Raw genomic sequence first — 9,328 nt, forward strand, 5'->3', positions numbered from 1 at the left:
AGATAATTAAAAACATAAATAAACCAAAGCCAAGTGATTTTGAAGGACTTTATGACCTAATGTTGGTTTGGGAAATGAGAGATGGGAAGGAAGTCTTTCTAGGAGATGTACTCTATTACAGTATAGAAACACAGTTTATCTTTACAATTCATAGATGGCTTCCTTTCATGATAGAATATTACTGATAGGAGAGAAAGCAACCTGCTTACAGTATCGATATTTATTTATGTATGTATACATGTGTGTGTTTATTTATAGATGTAATTGACACCTAACAGTGTGTAAAGTTAAGGCGTCGACTTGATACATTTATATATTGCAGTATGATTACCACAGGCAGTGTTAGTTAACACCTCTATCTTGTCACATAATTACCATTTCTGTGGTGAGAACATTTAAGATCTAGTCTCTTAGCAACTTTGAAGTATATGATACAGTGTTGTAATCACTATGCTGTGGGTTAGATCTCCAGGACTTGCTTATATCTCATAGTTGCATGCTTGTACTCATGGACATCTCCCAGTTCTAGTGTCCGTTTTTACAGCCCCCGGGAACCACCATTCTAGTGTCCGTTTTTACAAGTTTGTCTCTTTTAGATTCCACATATATGTGATATCATTCATTATTTGTCTTTCTCTGTCTTACTTATCTTACTTGGCACAGTGCCCTCAGGGTCCCTCCATATTGTTACAAATGACAGGATTTTCTTCTTTCTCATGTCTCAATGAGTTTTCATTGTATGTATCAACCATAACTTCTTTATCCATTCATCCATTGACAGGCACTTAGGTTGCTTCTGTATCTTGGTTATTGTGAATCAGGCTGCTACCCTGTTTTTATTTCCTTTTGGATATACAGTTGACCCTTAAACTACATGGTTCTGAATTGCATGGGTCCACTCATAGATGTTTTTTCCCCCATAAATACAGTTAGGTACTGTAAATGTATTTTCTCTTAGAATTTTCCTTCTTTTTTGTTGTTGTCAAAAAATAATTTTTTGTGGCAAAATTTACATAGTATAAAATTTATTACTTTAGCCACTTAAATATTTTATTATTGAAGTATAGTTGATATATGGTGTTATATTAGTTTCAAGGTGCGCAACATAGTGATTAAAAAGTCCTATACTTTATGTTAAATACGTGTTAAATGGAGTTACCATCTGTCACCATACAATATTATTACGATATTGTTCCTTATTCTGTACCTTTCATCTCTGGCTTATTTATTTTATAACTGGATGTTTGTATCTCTTCATGTCCTGTACCTACTTTGCCCATCCTCCAATGTCGCTCCCCTCTCTCAACCACCAGTTTATTCTCTGTATTTATGAATCTGTTTTTTTGTTTTGTTTTGTTTTGTGTGTGAAATCATATGGTATTTGTCTTTCTCTGACTCATTTTACTTCACATAATACTCTGGGTCCATCCATGTTGTCACATATGATGAGATTTCATTCTTTTTTTATGGCCAAGTAACATTCCATTGTACATAGACACCACAGCTTCTTTATCCATTCGTCTCTCGATGGTACTTAGGTGCTTTCCTGTCTTGGCTCTTGTAAATAATGCTGAAGTGATCATAGGGGTGCAGATATGTTTTTGAATTGGTGTTTTCCTTTACTTTGGGTAAATATCAGTAGTGGAATTATTGGATCATACAGTTTTCCTATTTTTAATCTTTTAAGGAACCTCCATACTCTTTTTGGAAAGCACCAAGGGACTAGTTCCTTTACAGTCTAGTTGCTCTTAAATACAGAGAACAAACTGAGGGTTGCTGTAGGGGAGTTGGGTGGGGGGATGGGCTACATGGGTGAAGGGAATTAAGGAGGGTCCTTGTTGGGATGAGCACTGGGTGTTATATGTAAGTGATGAATCGCTAAATACTATTCCTGAAATCATTATTATACTATATTAATTAATCCGGATTTAAATTAAAAACAAGAAGTATAAAAAAATAAAGTCTAGTAGCTCTTTTAAACTTTTTTTTTTTTTTCTGTGCCCCAGGGCAGACTAATCTTCTCAGAGCCTAACCCCTGCATTGTTCAACTATCAACTTTTTACCAGGAGTGAGATTTCTTGATCATATTGTAGTTCTAGTTTTAATTTTTTGAGCAAACTTCATTTTTTTTTTTCTAGCAGCTCCACTAACTTTCTCCTTCTCCCTCCCTTTTTACAATTTCAGTAGCAATGGAAATCTATGAAACATTTTGCATTTTGTTTCTGATGTTTATTCATTCATTTATTCAGTCAACGCATATTTATTGGGTTTCTGTTTTTCTGGGGACAGAATGGAGAGGTAGATATTGTGACTACAATGGTGGGCAGAATCCAAGAGTCCTAGTTCTTGTAGAACCCAGGATAACAGGCAGCCATCAACTAATCACAGCAATGAATCTGGAATTACAAATTGGTATTAGCACAATGAAGAGGAGGATCATGGTCTAATAAGAAAGTAAAGTATCCTGACCCACAATGGAGTCTTGAGTTCAAGGTCAGAGAAGATTCCCTGAGAAGTTTGAACTAAGAGTGTAGAATGAGTAGGAGGTGAAAGGTAAAATGATGTGGAAAGGTGGTGAGGCAAGGGACAATGTTGCAGAAGAGGAACAGTATTTAAGCCCCATGACTGGAGCAGACACAAAATGATTTGAGACTCTGAAAGAAAAGCAGAGGCTGGAGCTTAGAAAGCAAGGGATGGAGTAATGCTAGACATGGCTTGTCAGAGAACTAACTGGGCCCCAGAGAATGCAAAGCCTTGAAAGTCATGTTAAAAATTGAGTCCTTATCATAAGTGCAGTGGGAGGAAGCCATAGTATGTTCTGTTCGTTAGTCCTTAACTCATTCTCCCTTGCATTATTATGTTTTATGTATGTAACTTATGGCTCCAGTTAGGATGTCATGATGGTTAATTTTATTTGTCATTTTGGCTGGGCCACGTGCTTAGAGGTTTGCTGAAACATTGTTTTGAAAGTTTCTGTGAAGGTGTTTTTGGATGGAATTAACATTTAAATTGGAGGGTTTGGAAAAAAGCAGCTTGCCCTCCATAATCTGTGTGGGTTTCATGCAGTTAAAAGCCTGTACAGAACAAATCACTGACTTCCTTGAGCAAGAGGGAATTCTATGGCAGACCGCCCTCATACTCGAATTGCAACATTGGCCTTTTCCTGATTCTGTAACCTGCCAGCCCACCCTGCAGATTTTGGACTTGCCAGCCTCCATAATTACTTGAATCAATTCTTTACAATAAGTCGCTCTCTATATACACATCTTACTAGTTCTGTTTCTATAGGGAACATTGACTAACACAAGTATCATTATGTCCTGAACATAGAGAAGGTTTCATCATCTTTGCATGTACATAATACCTAGTACTTTGTGAAAAGTGACTGTTTCTGTAAGGATATTTGTACTATGTCTAGATGCAGCATCTTGTGGGGCTTGTGTTCTCAGAACTTGCTTTGGAAAATAATAGAGAAGATGTTTATTGAAGGAGAAGGTGAATTCTTCCTTTCTTTTTAAGTTTTTTTTTAATGTTTGTTTATTTTTGAGAGAGGGAGAGACAGATTGCAAGCATGGGAGGTGCAGAGAAAGAGGGAGACACAGAATCTGAAGCAGTCTCTAGGCTCTGAGCTGTCAACACAGAGCTGGATGCAGGGCTTGAACCCATGAGCTGCAAGATCATGACCTGAGCCAAAGTCAGACGCTTACCTCACTGAGCCACCCAGGTACCCCTGAATTATTCCCTTTTATTTACATATTTCTGAGTCTGGTTAATTCATTTGGGAGGAAAATGTTTTCTTTCATTTGGATTGCTAAGCTGAGGAGACTGATAATGAGTCCTTGGACTAAAACTTCATTGACATGGTCTTTATTTTTAAGAGGTTTCCCTATAGTTAGAGTTATAAGACCCATGCAGGAGATCAAATAACTATGGGAGAAGCTGCCAAGATGTTTGCTGTTGATTGTAGAGAAGAAAAGAAGAAAAGATCTGGATTATCTAAACATAGCCTCTCCAAATGTGGTTGACCAATTGGTCCTGGTTCACAAACTGTGTTTTACTAGTCAGTACAGAGATAAGTACAGATATTGAAAGTAATGTGAAGGAACTTTTATAGCAGTTGAACAGAGTGATTTTATGTCTGTTTTATGTCTGCAATTATAAAGATTGAACGTATGTTTTATATACTCTTCTTAAATATAATTTTTCTTGTGGTTAATTTTTACTGGATATTACAAAAGTATCGATCTATGATGGATTTAATAAAACAAAAAAGTCTGGCCAATCAACACAGCTTGAGAAGTCTTGGCCTAGACTGGCTGAAAAAAAGGCTCATGGGAAAGAGCAGCTGATCAGAAGAGATCGGGGCTAGGAGCAAGAAATTGTATTTTTAGGGGAAGAGATGAAGGAACAGCACGAACAGAGGTGATTGAGCTTTTGATTGGAAGTATCCTGTCAGATGACAAAAGTGCTGGAGAAGGAATTGCCCCAATTCTGTTACCCCTCAGGAGGTCATTCCAGCTGTGCACCACTTTCTCTATGAGTTGTCCTGGTTCATTTTTAAACAGGAGTGTTAGTCTGAAGGTTGATTATTCCTTAGATGATTGTGTGGATATACCACTTGGCCAAGAAAACTCTATTAGGTGTTTACAGTAAGTCAAAGCTAATGCACTGTTGCCAGTTATCACTTCTTTGAAAAGTAATACTCCCTTTGCTCTCCCTCCTCACCGCACCCCTCAAATCTTGGGTGGACTTAAAAATACTATTTGATTTGATCTCATCTAGGGAATAGGGACTATCTGTCAAGTTCAAAAACTTCCTGCCAGATTTGTATTCTTTACAGTATGTCCATCATGATAAATTATTAAAATGATGGTTTTCCTGGCAAGCTATATTGTCTAGTCTCCCAAGAGATTTGTGAAGTAATGCTTTATATTCGAAAGCAAAATTTTCCATCTCAATGAAGAAGATGCTTATAAAATCAATACTTCAAGAAGTTGGAACAAGTGACTGGAATACCACATGGGACAAATGTATTCACAAAAATGGCAGATATGTATTAGTGATGTAATACTGTTGTTCTTTAAGTTTTTGAAGTTACAGTTTACCTAAGCTGAATATATTTCTTTTCTGATTTCTGGTGAGTTGTGAATGCATAAAGTTTTAGACAATTTTGAATCATGTGAATTTTAGCTTGCAAAGTTCAGGTGATAATGTAATATTGAAGACTTATTCTAAGTGGTCTCTTTTGGGTATTGTTGCTGTTGATATCTTAAGCAGTTTTTCTTTCCTTTTGACTATGGAATGATGTCCTGGTCAGTATTTTTGTTTCTTTGTTTATTTCGTTTACTGATATGCCTATAAAAAGTATTATTTGGCAAGGCTGTTGAACTATTGACTATTCTAGTAAAGATTAGTCAGCGATCTGGATTGTGAACATGTAAGAATAGTTCTCAACTTCCTTTGCTCATTAGAATGACCTCAGGGTGGGTGGGTGGACAGATATATATATATGCTTGCATGCATGTATGTATTTTAAAATAATCATAATTAGTCCCTACCTAATCCTTTTAAATCAAACTCTTTTTGGGGGACTTGGGCATACTTTTATTTTATTTATTTTTTATTTTTTTAATATGAAATTTATTGTCAAATTGGTTTCCATACAACACCCAGTGCTCCTCCCAACAGGTGCCCTCCTCAATACCCATCACCCACTTTCCCCTCCCTCCCACCCCCATCAACCCTCAGTTTATTCTCAGTTTTTAAGAGTTTCTTATGGTCTTGATCCCTCCCTCTTTTTTTTTTCCCCTTCCCCTCCCACCCTGGTCTTCTGTTAAGTTTCTCAGGATCCACATAAGAGTGAAAACATATGGTATCTGTCTTTCTCTGTACAACTTATTTCACTTAGCAAAACAGTCTCCAGTTCCATTCATGTTGCTACAAAAGGCCATATTTCATTCTTTCTCATTGCCACGTAGTATTCCATTGTGTGTATAAACCACAATTTTTTTATCCATTCATCCGTTGATGGACATTTAGGCTTTCCATACTTTGGCTCTTGTTGCAAGTGCTGCTATAAACATTGGGGTACAAGTGCCCCTATGCATCAGCACTCCTGTATCCCTTGGGTCAATTCCTAGCAGTGCTATTGCTGGGTCATAGGGTAGATCTATTTTTAATTTTTTGAGGAACCTCCACACTGTTTTCCAGAGCGGCTGCACCAGTTTGCATTCCCACCAACAGTGCAAAAGGGTTCCTGTTTCTCCACATCTTTGCCAGCATCTGTAGTCTCCTGATTTGTTCATTTTGGCCACTCTGACTGGAGTGAGGTGATATCTGACTGTGGTTTTGATTTGTATTTCCCTGATGAGGAGTGACATTGAGTATCTTTTCATGTGTTGGGCATACTTTTAAAAAGTGTTGAGGTGCAGGGTGCTGCGGTGGCTCAGTCGGTTAAGCGTCCAACTCTTAGTTTTGGCTCAAGTCGTGATCTCACAGTTAGTGAGTTAGATTCCCACATTGGGCTCCATGCTGGCCACGTGGAGCCTGCTTGGGATTCTCTCTGCCCCTCCCTACTCACTCTCTCTGTCTTTCAAAATAAATAAACTTAAAAAAATTTTTCTTAAGTTTTAAGGTTATTATAATAGGTAATTGGGATTGAGAGTTATTGCCTAAAAGCAGAGTCACCTGGAGAGACTGTTATGTCACAGATTGCTGTCCTGCACGCTTGTCCCCCAGAGTTTCTAATTCAGTCATGCTGAGGTGGGAGCCCCCCCATATCCCAGATGATGATGGTGGTGGTTCTGAAAAACCACTTTTAGAACCATGGTCTTAAAAGATAGGAACAGACTATGATCTCAGTCATCTAAATCTAGATTAGAAGGCTTTGGGAAGGTTGGGGGCTGAGGTTAGCCTTGAAGAATGAGTGAAACTTCGGTAGAGGGAGGGACAAGACATTTCAGCAGGAAGCAGACATTTAAAACCCAGATGAGCAAAGGCATAGAGCTAATTTTCCTCAACATTTACAGATTTATCTTTCATAATCAATCAGCAAGGTAGGTTCCTTCAGAGATGGTATCAACAAGTGATGCTTTAGTTTAAACTATTCTCTGTTCCCATGATCACTTCAACAAATAATGCCCTTCATGCAGAGTGTGCTCAAAATGAGAGCTTAAAAATCTTTTTAATTAGTTTACTAGTTATTTACTCATATGTCTAATCTATTTTTCTTCTGTGACAGGCTCTGTGCCAGATGCCTGATACATAGAACATTTTAAAAGAGAGGTATGGTATAGTACAAGATCAACCAACTCTTTGTACAAAGGACCAGATTTTGTAAGTCAAGAGGCAAATCAAGGATGTTACATAGATACTTACATAACCACTCATAATGTAACCAGTCTTAGCTCATGTACTGTATAAAAGGAGGCTTTAGGTCACATTTGGCTGCAGGCTGAAGTTTGTCGATTGTTAAGTGTAACAAAGCAAAATTGTGGGTTCTATGAGGAAAGACAAGAGAGGCCATTTTTTAGTTCAGTGTAGGAGGAGGTCAAGGAAAACATCTTTGAGGGAGCATTATTTGCATTGGGTCTTGAAGGGTATGTTTGGGGGTCAAGTGGGTGAATACTGAGGAGCAAAATTTGCTGAGTAGAGGGCAGAGTGTGATTTGAAGGGACTGAGGGAAGGCCCGGGCACTGGAGTGAAGCACTCAAGGTGGGCATGGTGTAAGGCAGGGTCCAAGAGAAGGCAGGTGTTGTAGTTCATGCTAAATCATTCTCATTGTTTTCAGAGCACAGAACTATTACTGGCATGAATAACCAGAGTGGTAAGTGCAGGCTGTAAACCGGCAAGGCTAAGGAGAGAGGTAATTCGTCTTTTAGTAAATGGATAAGGAAAAATTCATTGAGTTAATAACCTGATTGCCTAGGTAACTTTTGATTTGAAAGAAAAAAAAATCCCTTTTCTGCTAGACTTTGTGCAGTTGATAAGGACAAAGTGATACAGTGCAGGGAAGGGAAAGCTATGTTTATTTCATGCTTGTGTAAAGCCAGGCACTGCAACTTGAATGCTTAATACCTAAAGAACATGCTATTATTTTTCTCATAGGAGGAAAATAAAACGAGGCATAGAGAAATTTAGCAAGTTGACCAATATTATACTACAGTTCATAGCAGAGCTACAGTTGAAACCAGTGTATTCTGATTCTATAACTCATACTATTTGAGGGGAAGGAAGGTGGGGGTGGGAGAGAAAAGTATCAAAAAAACAAGGGGAATGGGTAGGGGTAATGTGATTTGGTTCTGAAGCAAGATCAGCAGAATCTCTGAACCTTTCAGAAATTGTATGTCTAAGATGGCAGTTAGGTAGCAGATGTGCTCCTGGGTTTTGTGTTGCTTTCCGTATCTCTGATTGATATAATTAAGCATTTTTTCCCCCAGAATTTTTGTGAATCCCTGAATCCTTATGCACACATAGAAGTAAGGTGTACCACAAGGTTATAAACGTTCGTCACCCAGGCATAAGTAAAATGTCGGAATATTGTCCTGAAGAAGTAAAACCTTGAATGGTTCTTGGTTGACATACTTAACAAACTCAGTGTCATGTGAGTGACCCCAGGCTTTTGCAGGACTTTACACCTTTGAACACGTTTCTGCCTCTTTCCCTTCTCTTCTGTCTCCTGGCAAACTTCTGGATCAGTGGTTGGAAGCTTTTCTTATAATAGGCCAGATAATATTCTCAACTTTGCAAGCCAGTCTCTGTTGTATCTACTTAACCCTGCTGTTGTAGTGCAAAAGCAGCCATAGGCAACGCTTAAATGAAGGATAATTTCTGTATGCCAGTAAATCTTTATTGATGAAATGGTCATTGGGCTAGATATGGCCTACGGGCTGTAGTTTGCTGAACTCTCTCTCAGACCCAGTGTAAAGGTTGCAATGTAAGGCTATGTTAGCAGCATTTTTGGTAGTTCCCTAATGTTTTGTTTTTTAGTTCATATCTGCAAGAACCATATAATTCCATACATTATGTTATCTTTGCACATGCATTTGAAAAACTGTATTTTCACCCTTTTGTGGTCTTTTATCAAGGCAGATACTAAGTTTTCTTTACCAGTTGTCCAATGTAGGACTTAGCAGGTATAGAGGTTTATTGGTATGTTGAATGAGATAGTGAAAGATTGTGTTTCCCCAAAATGGCCAGAGCAATATTTCCAGTCTCACATATCCTTCTCAAAACTTGGCACTCTCCATCAAGAGGAGGGTCTCTTATTTCCCCTTTCTTCTATTTATTTTTTAAAGTTTGTTTGTTTATTTGAGAAAGAGGCAGAGAG

Source organism: Felis catus, chromosome A2 (assembly GCF_018350175.1).
Source record: "Felis catus isolate Fca126 chromosome A2, F.catus_Fca126_mat1.0, whole genome shotgun sequence".
Lineage (NCBI taxonomy): Eukaryota > Metazoa > Chordata > Mammalia > Carnivora > Felidae > Felis > Felis catus.